The sequence below is a fragment of the Falco punctatus genome (assembly GCF_963210335.1).
Source record: "Falco punctatus genome assembly, chromosome: 8".
NCBI classification, from domain to species: domain Eukaryota; kingdom Metazoa; phylum Chordata; class Aves; order Falconiformes; family Falconidae; genus Falco; species Falco punctatus.
This window is the reverse complement of record NC_137588.1, coordinates 18,892,296-18,909,946: the sequence shown is the minus strand read 5'-3', so window position 1 is coordinate 18,909,946 and position 17,651 is coordinate 18,892,296. Positions and strand designations below refer to the sequence as shown.

The following is a 17,651-nucleotide window of genomic DNA, read 5'->3' as shown; positions in this document are numbered from 1 at the left end:
AAATCAGAATTTACTGTTAAAGGGATAAGAGTGAGTAATCATCAGATGAAGATTACCAGGAAAAAAACAGCACCTGAAAGACAAAAGCACCCAAGGCTTGTCTAGCTTTTTAATGGATAGTTAGAAAACCTAAAAATACCACACAGCCAGGAGGCAGACTAGTAGCATACATTCAGAAAGAAAAGGTGAACACACAACACTGCTGTTTTGTAAAATGCTTTTTCAAACATGCTTTCCGCATGTATCACTGGCATGTGTTGACTCTGCAAATGAAACCTAGAGAACTTCTTCTGTTGTGAAAAAGATACCTAGGAAAAATCAACTAGTTTTAAAAGGTTATTAATACTAATGAACTGCATGTGATTCTTGGAAAGCAAAAGCATTTGGAGGTAGATTCTTAATTCTGGCATACATCTTGGTTGATTCCACTTTAAAGTCTTTCATTACAAAACTGAGCAAAAGTCAGATTCTTGGTTTCCACTTGCTATTTCTGTTCATCTGTCTTTTGATTGCTCAGGGGGATTTGAAATTGAAATTCTCTTCCTCACCAGCTTTCCCACACACAAGCATGTTCTGCCGGGCTGAAATATTTGTCCCACAGGAAAATACCATACTCCCTTTACCCTTCTCCAACCATGTGCATTTCCCCAGACTGGTGGAGTGTTTGGCAGGAAATATAACAACAGGGAAATATTTTAATTAGGGATAGTGATCTTCTTCCACCCATACAGAGAAAGATCTGAGTTCAGAAGGCTTTTCTTCACTCATGGAGCTGAATACATGACCTTGGTCAATAAAATTCTTTTACCGCCAATGAAGGGATTAACTGATCCCTGCATTTACCCACAGAGGACTGTTTCTTCAGCAGTGAGTTTTCTTATGCAACTTCAGTTTCAATATGGATAACTGGAATTTGGGCTTTTTACTGACCAAAGCTAGAGAGAAGCCAGGACACAGTGCTGCAAAGATCCAAGGCAGCATCCAGAGAGAGCTTGCGCTGGGGGCCAGCTAGGTGAGGCTTTCACATGGACCAGAAGATTGGACAGGTCTGCAAAATGCATCTGCCCTGACTTAAAGCCCTTTACATATGTAGAATAGTTTTGATGTGACTGGAAGTTGTTCCCATTCAAAGTATAAAGCGCCCATTCTGAAGGAAAAGTTAGCATTTGTATTAGATGTCACTGGCACCAGCTCTGATTTGTTGACCTTTTCTATGCAGTGTAGGGATAGATATTCTTGCATCTGCACAGCAGTGTTTTCTTTACCTTTCTGTTTAGAAAAAAAAATTGCATGCAAATCACATTAGTGAATTTTTTAGCCTTTTCCTTTTCTTTTTCCCTCTAACCTGAGTTAGAATTCAGTTCAGGTATATGTAAATTATACCACAGAAAACTAAATATAGCAACAACCGAGAGAGATTAGATGAGATTGTGTGACGTTTTTGTGAGCTGCAATTAGACAGCCAGCAGCTTCACTTGTAAATACCAGACTTTAAAGGATAAAAGGCCAGTGAATGCTTCCTTCAGTAAAGTGCCTTGGGAAAAAAATACACTTTGTTTGCCAATTGTGCTCGAAAATAATTTCAGATGGTTCATTCCAATTTCATCATATTTTTTGCCATTGTACGAATGCAAATTTTTAGAAAATGCTAAGTGGTTTGGTTTCTTCCCTTGAGCTAGAAAGAATTATCAAAATAGTAGGATTCTCCTTGGAGTGAAATTTCCCCTTTAGCGAGGGACTCACCTAGGAGTGTGCCTTGCTTGGACCTGTTAAAGCTTTATTTTAATGCTTTGAGTTGTGCTTGTCCCTTGAGCTAGCATTCTGCAAAGGAGTATATGTAACTGAGATTCCTATTAACCTCATTAGGCTTTAGCTCAGATCCTCAGTGAGAGGTGCACCAGCTCTATCATGACTTACTTCTGCTGATACAACACCACAGTGCTCTCTTGAGGGTCCTGGATGGTTCAGTCACTTGCTACAGAGAAAGCCTACAGTGGAGGGGATAAGAGCTCCTAAACAAGCGAGGTAAATAAAATTAGTAAATACTAATGTTCAGTCCTATGAAGAGAAATAAAATTAACAAATATTCATGTTCGGTCATAATTCTGCCTTGCTACATTTTTCTGTTCTCTAGGTAGTTAGGGGAAACAGATCATGTCATGAACAAATAAAACCTCTGACAAGATTTTGCACAAAATGCTGAACATTTTCTTAGCAGTGCATACACCTTGTCTCCTACTTCTTTCTGCTAGGACTATTTGGCAGAAAACAGGTTTAAGATGTTTAATGGGAGAAAGTACAGCCCCCTTGGGATTCAAAAGTTGTTTCTGGTTTTGCTGTGAAATATCTGTCTTTGGCTAGTCACCCAGGGCATGTCGCTGTTTTTCCGTTTTTCAGATAAGGATAATACAACTTATCTATTTTACAACATTACTGTGAGAATTTCTGATTTTCCAGAATTAGTTCTGCGACATTGGCTGAAGAATGGTATAAAATGGGAAAAGATTATTATCCAAAAAATAAAAATCTGCCTTTTTGGCTTACTTCACTGAAATTAGTCCACTTAGGGGGCTTCAAAAGAGTGATAGTGTAATTAAAATGTAACAAACAATGCATTTAATAACTTAAACCCTTCATAAGAGAAATGGGAAGAAATAGAGCCATCATGGTTTTATACAAATATTTTTATAAGAAATAAAAGAAAAAATAGTACTTTTGAATTGCATTATATAAACGGAGAATTATTTGCTTATGTGAGGAAGAGCTACTGACTTTTTAAGAAGCAAAAGGAAAGATGATTCTCATACCCAGCTTCACAGGATAACAGAGTTCTTAATTTCCCTGTAATGCTTTCTTTAAGGATTCTGCTTAATTTGACTTTCCTGTTCTGCATGGTTATTCTTTTGTGCTGTAGGTGCATCATATGAAGCACAATGTGTCTTCAAAATGGTGAATACTCTGAATTACTCTTCTGACAGAAGCAGTAATGCCCCTAAAAGCTGGAATTGTTCAAAACCTCACAGACAGCCCAGGCAGTCTTTTAGCAACACAACCAGTGCTTTGCTTTTCAACCAGGGAGTCATGAACTCATGTCAGGGCACCTCAGGCACCTGCTATTTCCATTCTGCTGCATGGAAAAAACGTCTTCAGGGACTACTAATGGAAAAGTGGGAGTTGATGCAGAAATCCTGAGAATTACTAGTTCAATATTAAGGTAAAAGCATTCTAACAAGCCAAATTCAAAATATCGGGCTGTGTCCTTTAAGGTTTTCAAGACTATGCCAAGGTGAAGCATGGTGGCCTGTGGTCTTGCTTCAGCTGGCAAGGCGGTTTGATTTGGCCTCTAGAGGTACCAGCTAATGAAAAGGCCAGCCTATCTTTGGGGAGTGAGGGGGCAGAGACAAGAAAGTTTATGTGGTCCTTTTCAGTGCAGTATTGCTGTCTCCTTCCCCAGATACTCATTTGAATAACAGTGGCTGCTGAAAATGTGTAAATTGGCCCCCCTTTTAACGGTGGGTTGTATTCTAACATAAATTTTAGGAAATGCAAATTCTAGTCAGAATATGGGAGTATCATTTGAACTTAATTTGACCTTTTTAACAGCCAGGTGTTATAGAGATGAAATTATGAAATGACAGCAAGACATACGCATATGGTAGACTCGAGGTATCTTGTCAAGCAGTAACAAAACAAAACATTTGTATCCTTGTGGAGATATGAAGTCTTATACTGAAACAGGGTCAGTCTAAGCTTGACGTAATAAGAGAAGGACAAACGTAACCAATACAATTCAGACAGACCATGCAATACTAGGTCAAAATAAATACAAATCAGTTTCACTTTCATAAAAGGTCCTATATTACTAGACATATAAAACAGTACTCATTAAGACATCTTTCCACAAAAGCAAAAAAAAAAATGATTAAGGCTCTTGCAGCAACTATAAACCGGATCATTTTGCACCACCTGCTAGCCTAGAGCCAAATTTATGTTTGACACTCCTCAGTGAGGATAGGGTACTATTTCAGTCCACAACATACCTTTCATTAACCCATTTTTCAGTTATACCTGGTGTATCTACAGCTACAAAGACCATCTTATTGAAAAGCAACATATTTGTAACACTGCAGAGCACCCACACACCATCCTCCAGGTAGGTTGTACCTTTTCGTAAAGCCTTATCATGTCAAGTGCTGGTGGCTTTATGCTGCTCTCTTCAACATTGCTGTCTTCAAAACCAGCTCTGACTGAACTGTTCTGTGCTGCTTGCCCCAGGACTGAGAATATGCCAACTGGAAACCCAAAGAACATAGTGTTTGCAAGAGTGACCAAGCTATGCAGCACCAGCAAGAAACACACTGGAGTTTTATAAGAGTTATAATGGTTTCCCTACATATCTCTTCTGGGCATCATTAATTTCTCTCATTTACTGTACAGGTAATTCCATGAATTCTCAGCTGGGGTACTCAGTATCACCCAAATAGTAAATGGGAGCAATTTATAATACACAAAAGAGACAGGCCAGGGAGCAGTTATAAATGTATACTAGCAGTGTGAGAACAAAGTAGAAGAAACTGTAAACTTGTTTCCAACCTGCTTTAATACTGGTTTAACAGTCAGAAGAAACTTTACTATTTAAGCAGTTTTATACAAAGTTTATATTAAAGCCCTGTTTAAATAATAAAACTTTTTTTCTTCTGATTGTTAAAGCTGTATGAAAGATAACTGAGAAATGTTTTCACGCTCTTACGCTGGCCTCCCACCTGCCAGTGTCACAGATGACTACTTTCCAGCAAGATGGCAACTATTAGCACTCAGCTGAAAAATACCAACTGTAATGAAAAATGTGTGTTAGAATCCCACAACATGCAATAGTTGGTATTACTGACAAAATACTTATTTTTCCATTATTTATTTAAATAATGGTTTAGCTGTGTTGATTTTGAGACCTTTTCTAACTTACTTTGAACCTTGAGTTGGATGACTTGACTTGCAGAATATTACAGTTTCTTTTTCAAGGAGATAGAGGGTCATACAGGGAAGAACATGCCATCCTGACGATATTGTGATATATCCCCTTAATTTTCTTAAGAAAAATAATTAACTTAAATAAACAGAGAAAATGTTTTCAGTAAGAAATCAAGAGAGAAAAGTCACAGCAGATTTGAATAATCCCTAGAAGCATTCTGGCAGTCCCCTACCTGCCCACCAGCAAGAGTCACAGATTATGCCTCCCACTAGCAAGCAGTGCAAACCAGCTGTGCGAGGACCTGATGGCTCCATCCTACATATTTCAGGGGTTTTCTACTTCTGCTGTCTCTAGCTCAGTCCCGTGGGCTGAACGCCCATTTGTGGCTGGTGTGCAGGAAGATACTGTCCAGGTTAGTTCATCTGAAATGAATCCAGGTGTGCTCTGAGGTTAGCCTATCAAGTGAAGCAAAGCAGAAAAAGATAGACAACTGTAATATTCTCTGCAGAAGCATACTAAACTACAACTCTGTGACAAAGACACCCACACTAATTAAACTAATTTTCTCCTCTATCAAATTAATTTCAACATATGTCCATCACCTCATGTAGAAGCCTGGGGTTTAAATGACTGTTGGGCTGCAGTCTTCTGACAACCCAGATGAGCTTCTTCACCTCCATGAATGGCTCCCAGCCTACCACTCAGAGAGAGTGGAGCCAGCTTATGTCCCAAATCTTTGTATATCCACCCACAGCCTCAGCTCATATGTTTCATCTGAGACTTAGCAAATACTGATGCATTTACTTCCATGTTGATATACTACTGCCTACTCTGTATGAGGTATAACAAGACTAAGCAGGGACTTGGTTTCATATCCATTCACAGCATCAATGAGACCAGCACTAGAACAATTCTGTCCCAGTAGCTCTGTTCTGCATCCAAACTGAAATATGTGCTGAAAATATGGACCAAGGATGATCAGAAATTAATCAAAAACTAACAGAAACTCCATACCGTAGGAAATTAAATTAATTGATCTGTCAAGTTTGTGAGACAAGATGCAATTTGATTACATTATTTAAAGTAGCTGCATGGGAAACAATAAAGACGGCAAAATACCTCACCCAACAGAGGAACACAAAACAAGATCTGAAAGCACAGGCAATTTCAAGGGTATGTATAAAATGCAATCAAATGGAGGCACTCAAGCTTAAATTCATTAGGCTTGGGTGTTCTTGACAACATAGTAAGAGTAGCAGGGTGCTCAGTGTGGAGTAACAACTCCCTCAATAGATGGTCTATTTAGCCAGGTTTTTGGCTAGGTCATGTAATTCATACCTGGCACTGAGCTGTTAGAGCTACAGCTCTAGATTGTTTAAAGGTCATTAGAGTGTGACTGTATGAGCTGCAGGGAGGGCAATGTAGGTACTGTTACATGCCTTGATTCAAAGAAGGGTGAAGAGCAGGAGGATGCTACCTCTGTTTGCATTCATGCCATGTAGCTCTAATGAATCACTCTGATTGTCCAGCAAGATACACATTAAAACATGTTGTCTCAGGGCCAGTTATAATGAGACTGTAAAGGGCTATAGTCAGAGGATTTGCTAATTGCCCTGGGTTATTTTGTCCCTTGTAGACCTTGCTGTAGGTCAAGTTCTGATACTGTTGGCATGTCAAGTATAGATCAAAATGTTTTTTCTATAGTGGGGGTATGTATAATGGGGGCATATATGGCTAGGGCCAGGGTATTACCTCAGTGCACAGCAACAGTCACCTGCTTTTCCAATGAACCCTTGTTTCTTTACATGTAGAAGAGAAGCTGTAACAGATTCAGAAAAAGCATAGTTTTATTCATCTCATTAGTTGTCACAGCACTATCAAAACTAGGCAGCTGCTACAAGGCTTTAGCCATCACATACCAGGTTAACTTTAATAAGTAGTTCCCTCGCCTTGCCCCGGCACAGCCACCAGGCCCCCACAAGGTTTCAGAAGTTTAGCAGGAACCAGCCACAGCTGCACCTTATCCACATCAGCCAACCCACCGCCCCTGGAGCAAGCCCACAACTCTATATTATCCATGTTAATTAACCTGCCTTCATTCCTCTATGGTTGCTGTGACCAATGAGGGTGTTAATATGTTACAAGGGGTATAAGAAAAGGAGTGCAATTCAAGCCCAAATGCAGTATGCGATCCAAAGGAAAAGCAAAGTACAAAGTCCCTGGTGTAGTTCATTTCTTGCACAGATTCCTTCAGTACTGCAGTTGCCATTACCCCAGGATGCTTCATCTAACATTCCTGTCAGGCAGAGGGTCATATAATTCATAAAAGTTATCTCTAGCATCTCAGAAATTGTGCTCACTGACAACATGCTTGATTTTGATTCCAGGTCTGAGGTGGAGGCAGTGGGACATCCAGCAGAGCAACAAACAAAATGTCATCCACCTTAATGCTACGCAAGGATCCCATGGCAAATCCCACCTGCATTACTCCTCCAACATACAGCCACACTTCCTGACATTGTTCTTCTGCAGTATCATCTCCGCCTAGTTTTGAAAGCAGCCATTCTCAGGTAGCTGGTGAACATTTATCAAACCAATCTCAAGTAACAATTTGTCTTCTCTCACTTTAATTGATCAGTGTTTTCAACTTGTGATACAAGGCATTTTTTCTGATGTGTCAAATAATGGAATAGAAATTTTTATGGAAGCTCATTCACTAGCTGGGTCTAGTCCCTGCCTTCCAGACTGAAAAATTCAAAAAGGAGATAACTTATAGCAGGATTCTTTAGGAAAGAGAAATTACATTCCAAATGCTTGAGGAAACCTCCTCAAAATGTGCAATAACTTTTATGTGAGACCAGAATGCCTACACTACACAAATGTTGTGATATTTCTCAAAGATAAAGGGAAAATTCTTGAAACATTTTAGTGCCCAAACTAGATCATTATCACTAACCAGTTTAATGCATTTTAGCACTCAGATGAAATATAAGGATCATAATACGGAAAAGCTTCCTGCTGAGATTTGCACACTGCTTTGCAAGAGAAAAAGAACATTTTATTCTTCAATAGTTTGACAACAGGCTAATAGTTTAGCTGAGAAAAGGAGTGTTCATATGCTTTATTTCCTATAGGACAGGAAGAGTTTTTACCTGGAAAACTGCTAGTAGCAGCCCAAGGTAAGCCTAGTAGGACATTGTCCAGAGGTCTGTCAGGAGAAAGCTGCTAGAAGATGATACAGAAGATAGGGAGATAGAGACAGATGGAGATAAACTTTCCAAAAAGTTGGCTCCAAAAAAGTCATTCTATATCTATGAAAAGTAAAATGGAATTTTTCTTTTACAAACTAATTACACAGACCTATCTACTCAGCAGTATGGTTTGGTTGTTTTGTTTGGTTGTGTTTTTTTCACAAATGTAAATAATAGTTTGTAAATTAATATGTGAACTGAGATTAATGAAAGCTAAATGCAATTCCAGTTAAAAATTATCTTTAATTTAGTTAAACAAATGTTTAGTTTCTGAACATGATATTGAAAGTGCTTTTACAGAATACGAGAAGGCTCTGCAACGTTACAGCATACGGCATGCCACCCACCAGAATAAAAGCCATCACACTCCAGTCTTATCACCTGAATTGTGCTAAGTCACCACATGTGCAGACAAAAAGTTGTGGATTTCAGCTTTTTAACAAGAAACATGTCATATACGTTAATGTCAGGCGGGTTTTGAATGTGGCCTTTGCACACTGACTGAGTTTCTTCAAAGGGAAGCACTACATACCAGAGTCATGCTCCTGGGCTCCTGAAGAATAGACACAGTTAAATACTAGATAAAATCCGAGGAAGAGAAATAGAGATGACAAAGTGCTGTTACCCTTGGAGCAAGATGTAGCAATACATACAGGTCAAGTAGATACTAGATCTCAGCTACATTATTTGTGATTGCAACAATCATAAATAGTATAGGAGAAATGGTGAAATATATATATTTGTCTTTCTGATGCGGCATAAAACTGACATCTTGCCCATTTCTTGACATTAAAGATTCTGCTGCTAAGTCTGTGCTGGAGTTTTTTTTCAGAGAAAAAGGGCTATTTTTCATGGAGCAAAATGGTAAATTTCATGAAGTAACCATTTATGCATTTCATAAACAGATATTTTAAGAGACATTGTCAACCAAATAATGCTTTATAAGGCACTAGAAATGATTCAGTGCATGTCTGGAAAACAACTTTTATTCACTTTTAGCTTACTAAAATGTTACTATTCTCTCTATGAAGTTGAGTGGCTGCAAATATGAGTCAGGAATCCTTTGTCCTATTTTTTCCTTCTCATTCATGTTTCTGGCTGGATTAGTCCCCTTCTAATGGTATAGGACTCTGCCATGAGAAACAGAGCACCAAGATCAGCAGGGACAGGATGGATAATGAAAAAATAGGACCCTCTTTCCCTGAAGAAAATTATATTGTTTTCTCTCTCAGACATCAAATCCCTTCAGACCAAACCCATCTCCTCCATTCTCAACCTTTTTCTTAAACTTACCTCACACAAATTCCTAAGATACCTGTATTTCCATACATGTTTAGATGATGGGTCACAGGCAACTCTGTAAAGATTATGTAATTAATCACACAGATGTATAATCAGAGCAGATACTAAAATGCAAGTTCCCATTCACTTGCCCACTTTGCTTTGTCTGAAGCTGGTAATTAATTAACTGATTGATAATATTATCCTCTCTCAAGCATCTTCCATACATGTCTAGGAAGTGACAAACTGGCAGAGATGTAAATATCACATTTTTAACAGAATATTTTTTTACTGACAAACTCATGAGAGTAATGAAAGTATTCCAGTCTTTCCAATGGCAGTTGCCCAAACCCCAAGTGTTGGACAAACCCCAAGAATTGGAATGACAGCTCTGATTCATACCAATTTCTGTTTTCCAGATATTAAATCTGAATGGATAAAATGATCTCTGGGTTATGTTTGAAATAGTTGTGTGGTACGGCTGGGGACTGATCAACACTGAAGTGTAGCCAAAAGTAAACCTGGAAGACGCTAAAGCTAATGCAATGTGCCTGTTGATGTGTGTAAAGACTATGCCGCAAAATTCAGTTAGTCCCTTGACCATATTTCCCTCTCATACACAGATGAGCTTTGGGGCCTTTATGCTTCCTTCTGAAAATGTCTTGTTTCTTCCCAAATGATAATCACACTTTCTTCTAGAGTTTGCATTTCCCTGGTTTGGGCAGTAACACAAACCTCATGGAACGTAAAAAGCAACAGCTCTGACCAAAACCCAGAGAAACCAATCTACTATGCATTCACAGTATCCTAACACTGGACAAAGAGGTGGATGAAAAAAAAGTAATCAGAGGTGGCATCGCTCTATTCACCCAAGAGCAAGTGCCTCAGCATGCCTTTTGGTACAACGTGAATTGTGGCAGCTTGTATCTTCCTTAAACACCTTAGCAGAACTGCAAACATGTAACTACAGATCCACAAACAGGTCTCCCCACATCGAATAGTTTGTGTCATGAGCAGTAGGGACTTCATGTTGTATAAAATCTCTCATGTCCCTTTTAAATCTGTTGCTTGTTAGGACTTGCTTCTGCCAAGTTCCTAATGAAAAACCCATATTGACAATGAGCCAGTGACAATACAGCAAACTGAAATTATAGTCCATGCTCTGCTTATTTGTTTGTGCTAACAAGAACACCCAGGTCTTTCAAAAACTATAAATTCTGTATCTAACAAGCCTGTGGAAAAGTTATGCTACTTCCAGTCTTCCCTTCTTTCCCCTGAACTGGGTGGCTCATCCCCAGGTCATATCTTCTCTTAAAGCACAGCCAGATTTCTGGTAAGCGGCTAAAACTGACTAGCAAAAAAGCAACTTGATTTTTGTGTTCAAACAAACCATTAAATCATATAGCCCAGTTGCAGGCACGTAGACCTGATGCAAATCCCAGAGATTTCACTGAATTTTCCATCAAGCCCACAGTGACTGTTTGGGACAACTGAAAGGTCTAAGCTCTGATGATCAGTGAGAAGAGTGACAGTCTGCAACTGCGCTGGGGGAAGGGGACAGGCAAAACCCAGCATGAGCAGAAGGGGTGTGAGCTGATGAAAACATTAAGAGGGGGGTCTATGTCCTTTACAACAGATTTACTTCTTGATCTGACAACTGAACTTTAATGTTCTTCCCCTGTTAGTAAATAGCAGCGTGTACACCAGCCCCTGTTGGCAGTATGTGTGCCACTCCTCTGCTTACTACCCTAGCAGGTCCACCCAGCACAGTTCCAGGCACTGATGGAACATGGTGGGAGTTTCCCAGGGAAAGGATTGGTCATTTACTGATTCTTTAATCCAGGAAACTGGCTGCAAAGGGCTATTTCAAAAGGAAGTTATGATTGAAAAGTCAGACAGTTTTGGGGTGACTTATGCAGCCTTATCTCACCTCGCTCCGCCAACTGTGATTGCACTATGATACAGTCATGGAGGATAAAATCCTAATCTCTGTTGCTGCATGAATGGCTGAACTCATCCAGGGCAGATACAAGTTCCTCTGAAAGTGACTCAGGGCTGTATAGCAAAAGTCTGCAATAGGTAAACCCCCAGCCTTTCGCTGGAGAGGTTAAGTGGTGCTGGAAATGCTTTGCGAAGCAAGGAAAGGAATGGTCTCATAGGGTTGATGAATGCTGCCTTGATTAATACAACTCAGCCTCTGCCTTGCTACAGAACTTCCATACAATGCTAAGTGCAACATTTATATCCAGCTTTTCATAATTGGTTACAAACCGTATTTTCCATGTTAAGGATTTCAAATCACATTCAATATTTTGTTTTAGAAAGCAATGAGCAAATAACACTGCTAACTACACCAAAGTTATCACCTCAGTACCCTCCATGGGACATACAAAATGAATGCAGATTTCCGGTGTGTCTGATCTTTGGGATCCCAGTTATAAAATGGAGTTAAATCCCCACTTTATGGAGTCATTCTGAGAGTTAATTTGTTAATGATTCTGAGGTACTCAGCAATGGGAATGAGAACTATTGTGAGACAGTCTGGTCAGAAAATTACCAAATCTGTATTTAACTCGGAGTCAGAATCTTGCATGAGAAATATCACTGAGAGTCCTACTTGGGCAAGACAAACACACAGACTTAATTAGCTGATTGATGAGTGAACACCAGCTCCTCCATGCCTGGGTAAGACGGGCCTACAGCAAATGTAGTCAGTTTGTAATACAAACGTCAGTTTTGGTGTTTCCTAACTTTCTGCATTCTTTGTGACCTCCTTTCATTTGTAGTACACTACAGCTTAAAGTAATTGTCAGGTCTTGTTAACTAGTCACTGCTTCAGTTTTGCTGATGTGTCATCAAGATATTTTTTTCTTATCTACTCAGTAAAGTAAACACGATCAGAAATGTTTGTCAAATATTTAAAATCCCAGTGTGCTAAAGAGCATTTCAGAATGGTTTTCTAAATGCTTTAAAAATCTGAAGTACTGAAGCAGTTAAAATCCTTGTCAGAAAATTAGGATTGCCTTTGAAGGACTATGCTCTGGATCTCTGATAGCAGAAGAAATTAATTCCAGACTGCTTCTCCACCTGTGTTAGTGTTTTGTATGGAAAAATAAACTGCTTGCAAAAATGTATAAGGAAGCAGGAAATCTGGAGTCTAAAATATGGCAACGTATACAAACCCTTGCTTCATAATTGTGCGCACTGTAAACCATCTGTCTGGCAGTTAAATACACTCCCATTTAAATGAGTAAGTACATTTAATGGACGAAGTATTAAGATCACTGAGGGGTGAAGTTTTATATTCACAGTGTGCAAATGCCAGAGTGGAACCACTTGTACATTCTCAATACTACACACCTTTAAAATAACTAAGAAAAATTACTACTTACCTGCTGCATACCAAAAACTGGCTCCTTTTAAGCAAATCATTACAAACTGGAATAGATTGAATTGAAAGCCTGATGGTCTCATGGCCTCCATTCCAGAAGTATAAATCAGGCTGCAGCTCAGCTACTTCGGTTGTGAACTCCTTAAATACACAGAAAGTGAAAAAAGTACGGGGAGGAATGGTTTAATGGCTTTACTCGGAGTATTCATTGTCATTTCAATCATCTTTTAAATAAGACAGGACTGGAGAGATCTCTCCTAAACACCTTAACTAATAAGTTGACAGTGTTTAAACAACAATTACTGTACAAAAATGGAAATGAGCTGATATGATCAAGCCATATGGCTAATATAATTGATTTGTTCAGATTTTTTAAAATTATGAAAAACAAAGCCAAAACAGCAGCATAATATAATTTACAACTTTAACTAGAGGTGATACGTTCTATTTAGCTCGACAACAAATAACATCTTCCTGGTGGTTTAAATTAAGTATAATGAGGGAAGGACCACGTTGGGTCCTAAACAGACCTGACCCGGGAAAACAGATTTCCAAAAGGCTCGGGGCAGCAAACTCCCTGGCTGTTGACCAGAGGCAGTACCGGGAAGGGAGGCTTAGGAGGACGGGGTCTGTGGGAGCAGGCGGGGTGCCCCGCGGGGGCGGCGGGTCCCCTCGGGTGGCAGCCCGGCTCTCCGAAAGGAGGCGGCCCTCGAACTGGGGGAGGCTGGGCTCGCGAAGCGGTACCCAAAAGGCTCGGGGTCGGGTTTCTGAGCGCTTTTTCATTTGCTCCTGAAACTTCGATTCGATCCGTAATTTTTAAGAGTCTCTCACTGTCAAAGCGAGCCGGTATTTCCTCTTCTGGTTGACTCGCACTCAGCAAAACAGGCAGAAGCCATAATAAATCTGCACTGGAAAATGTATTTGTCTGTGTTTCTCTACTCTGAAGTTTTTCGGAGCCTTTCTTAGCCGCGTGGAGGATGCGTTTTGTCCTCTGCCTAATTACTGCTGCCTGGAGATTTGTCGATATGGACTGAGAACGGCCACTTTGAGTCTGGGCTAGCGAAAGAATGGAAGTTTGGGAAAGGGAAAGCTTCATTTTTCTGACAAGTTCAGTAGACTGCAAAAGCTGAGTGTGGAGAAGAAGGAGTTCTACCAGCTGGTAGGGGCGGAGGGGCTTTACCCCGCTCAGAAACACACCATGAACACCCCAGAGATGCCTTTGCTCTATAGCAAATACCCCGAAACGATTTTACCCTGCACGTCGGGTTCCTTTGATTGGTTGTTTGCTCGTACAAAACTGCTCTGGTCCTGATGACCACCTCACGCTGGGGGATGGCGTTCAGCCTCTGCATGCCAAGAGAAGTTGAATTGAATGAGGTAAAAGCCTCATCTGCGTAGCCTGGAAACTACAGGCATGGCTTAACTGATCACTCCTCTGAAATTCGCTCCCATCGCTAATAAGTGAAAGCCTCATTAAGGTGCTCTGAACGGAGTTTTAATAACGTGTTAATAATCCCTGGCCATTGGTTAGAAAAGGAAGGCTTTGAACCAGCTGGGGCGTTTGGAAGAAGGGCGGCCTCCCGTCCGGCGCGGCGCAGGGCGTGGGAAGCGCGGGCAGGGCAGAGCGGGCGGGCAGGGCAGGGCGGGAAGCGAGGGAAACGCGGGCAGGGCAGGGCAGGGCAGGGCAGGGCAGGGCGGGCTGCGGCGGGGCCGCTCAGGAGCCGGCTCACGGCCGCGCCGCGGCGGGGGCACGCCGGGAGCTCGCACGGGCAGGTGGGCGGCGGCGGAGCCTGGCACCCCGGGCCCGCGGCGCCTCACGCGTGGGAAGGCAGCAAACTAGTGATCCGCTTCGGGCGGGGACGGGCAGCCCTGCCTACCTGGCATCCCGGGGGGGCAGAAGGGAGCAAAGGTAGATTTATTTATTAAAAAAAAAAAAAACAAAAAAACAAACAAAAAAAAAAACTTCAAGCCAGAATCATCATTTTACGAAGAAAACCGCTAAGGTGGTGTCGGGTTGCTGTCTCCCCAGCCCTGAGGGTCCTTGTTGCTGAGAGCAAGACAGCAGTGGAGAGACCAGGGCCTCTCCTGCCGCTCCGGGTGTGCAAGGCCTCCTTTCACACGGCACCGCGAGTCCCCGGGAGCAGAGGCCGGCAATAATGAGAACCTGCACGGAACTGATTGTCTTTAGCTGCAAAGATTATCCTTGATTAATGATTTATCAGAAACTTAGTTTCCACTCGCTCAGACACAACAGGCTGCACAAGGCCTTCAGAGATTGCTTTTCCAGTTGTAAAATTGACTTTCCTACCTCGTCTCCTTGGCTCGTTACTATTATCATCTGGGTTTAAATTTCTCTTTTTAAACAGTGTAATCTTTCTTCTTCTGTGCGCCCGGGAGTAAAAACCAGAGCATCATTTTCACATCAAAGAACTGTCAGCTCTCTCGTATGAATTGCTGCCCCTCACACCCTCTCTAAAACACTACCCTTGACACCCGAGCATGTGGAGCGCGGTAGAGATATATCGTTGTAATCACAGCCGTTATAATTGAGTCCTGTGTTGGAGAGCCGCCGCGCAAGGGACCTCCTCGGAGCGGGGCGGTGTGGACCAGCCCGTGGGCCGGCTCGCCGCCCGCACTAACCCGCCTAGGGCAGGGACACCCACACCGCCGTAGCGTCCCAAGCTGCCGGTGCTCCCACCCGAGAAGGGCCCTGCCGTCGAACAAGAGCCCGGAAAGTCCGAAGAGCTGTGCGGGACCGCTCCGTGCCCGGCTGCGGGGAGAGCCCACTCCCACCCGCGGCCACCGCTCCCGACCGTCGTCGCCTCCCCGCATCTCTGCACGGCTTCCGTCACCGGCCCCTTCCCGGAGCGCAGGTGCCGGGCCACCGAGCCCCCGGGGCCAAGCCGCAGGTCCCCCCGGCGCTGCCGCGGTCCGTCTCAGCGGTGTCTCCGCTCACACCGAGGCTTTGCAAAGTTTCTCCCTGCCACGTCCCTCCCCTCCGCGTTAGTCCTCTGAGCGTGGGGAGCCGGCTGGAGCCCCGCAGGCAGCCTGCCCTTCTTCACCCTGCCTGCTTGCCCCCTCCCCTGCCTGGTCAGCGGGACATGGGCAGAACCGCAGAGTTTGTCGCCTCCCTGATGGCCGTGCCCCGGGGCGAGCGGAGCTGGGGGCGAGCGGCGCGTTCACCCGGGCTCCGGCGTTTTCCCTCCCGGAGCCGCAGTGCTCGGTTTGGTCACCGGGAGCAGCGGGGCCGGTGCCAGAGGAGAGAGGGAAAGCTGGGAAGGGAGCAATCCTGCCGGGAAAGGGGCGAGGCGGCGCATAAAGGGGAGCTGCCGTTTCCTGCCCTGTCTCGTAAGGAAATCAACCCAAAACATTAAAAATATATATACTCTCTTGTCATGGGAAAGGAGGGTCGTTTCTAGTTTTATCATTTGGTGGGGATTAATTAACACGAGATGGCTTCACCAGATGACGGAGCGGAAGTGAGAGGGCCGCTTTATAATGACCCTTGACTTCAACGTTCAAGGTGGGGAGTCAGAAGCCCTGTCCGTCCCATGTTCCCCCCTCCCAGGACGCCACTCCGGGCTGGCACCCCCTCCCCAGGACTCCGGCCCAGTGCTGGAGCACGCCGGCACCGAGCCAGCCTCGGTCGGGGGATTTGTAAGGGTGATCTCTGCGTTCGCAGCGATGTTCCGCCGAGGCCTTGCTGGCAGAGAAGCAGGCGGTGGAGAGGGCTGTAACGTTTTGAAACTGATCCGACAAATCTAAAAAGTCCCCGTGTACCCGGGGGAGGCAGCTGCCCCCCGGCCTGACGACTCCGGCGGGCGGGGAGCTGCTCTTCCAGGTCCTCCTGAAACGCTGGGTCGGTCACAGTCATCCTCCTCCTCCTGATCTGCGGGCTCCGCGCCCATTAGCACGGACCTGTCAAAACCCTTGTGTGCCCCCGATTTCTCCGCAGCTTCTGATGATGATTTTCTTGCTGATTACTAACTCCAACCCGTTAGAGGTAACGTCGGGAAACTGCGTTATTAGCTAGCCTTAAGGTAATTAGTACTTCCCCCTGCCACTGCGTCTATTGTACAACGCAGCATGTAAAAGCTGAGTGTCAGCCCCGCGCATCTACCATTCCTCCTACAAAGACCACTCACAGCTAATGAGTCAAGAGCCCTAAACGGAGTCCAAGTAAAGGACACTTAGCAGAAGTCTCTCTTTGAGGACAGTAATTAATTGCGTCTTCGGTAAACATTAAGCGCTCCCTCGAAGCGACTTGCGGGCTCTCTTGGAGAGAGACGGAATTTGCTGGAGAATCCACGGGACCGTTTCCAGCCGAGTTTTGCCTATTGCTGTTAAAACACGCACATACACACGCACGTATATACACACCCCCGCACCACAGTGCAGCGCCTTCGCCTTTCTTTGGTAAACATTGTTTAAACAAACACCCTGCCTCGGCTGCCGCAGCCAGCGCTGCTCACAGCTTTAATAAAGGCACAGGGAAGACCAGAACCCGCGTCCAAGACTGCTGCTTAATCCAATGAAGGCAATTTCCGAGGATAATTGCGAACATGTTTTAATGCATATGCATGAAAAAGGATTTTTTTCCGAGAGACCGACTTTACATGCTTATGTAATTGATTGAGGCGCTGACCCGCTATTCAAAATGTTATTTGAGAACCATCAGAATGCGTAAACTTGCAAATTGCCCAGCTTGTATCTGAATTAATACCTCATTCATCATCATTATGGGTTGATAAGTTAATTT

General features: G+C 43.2%; 1 protein-coding gene across 1 annotated transcript in view; it reads right to left on the bottom strand.

Moving 5' to 3' along the window:
- Positions 1-868: 868 nt before the first annotated feature.
- The window catches only part of EVX2 (even-skipped homeobox 2), a 27,376-nt gene continuing 10,593 nt past the window's right edge, over positions 869-17,651 (bottom strand). The window contains exon 2 of the mRNA XM_080398877.1: positions 869-17,651. This exon is cut by the window's right edge and continues 7,127 nt beyond it. The gene's annotated coding sequence lies outside the window, so the exon portion shown is untranslated.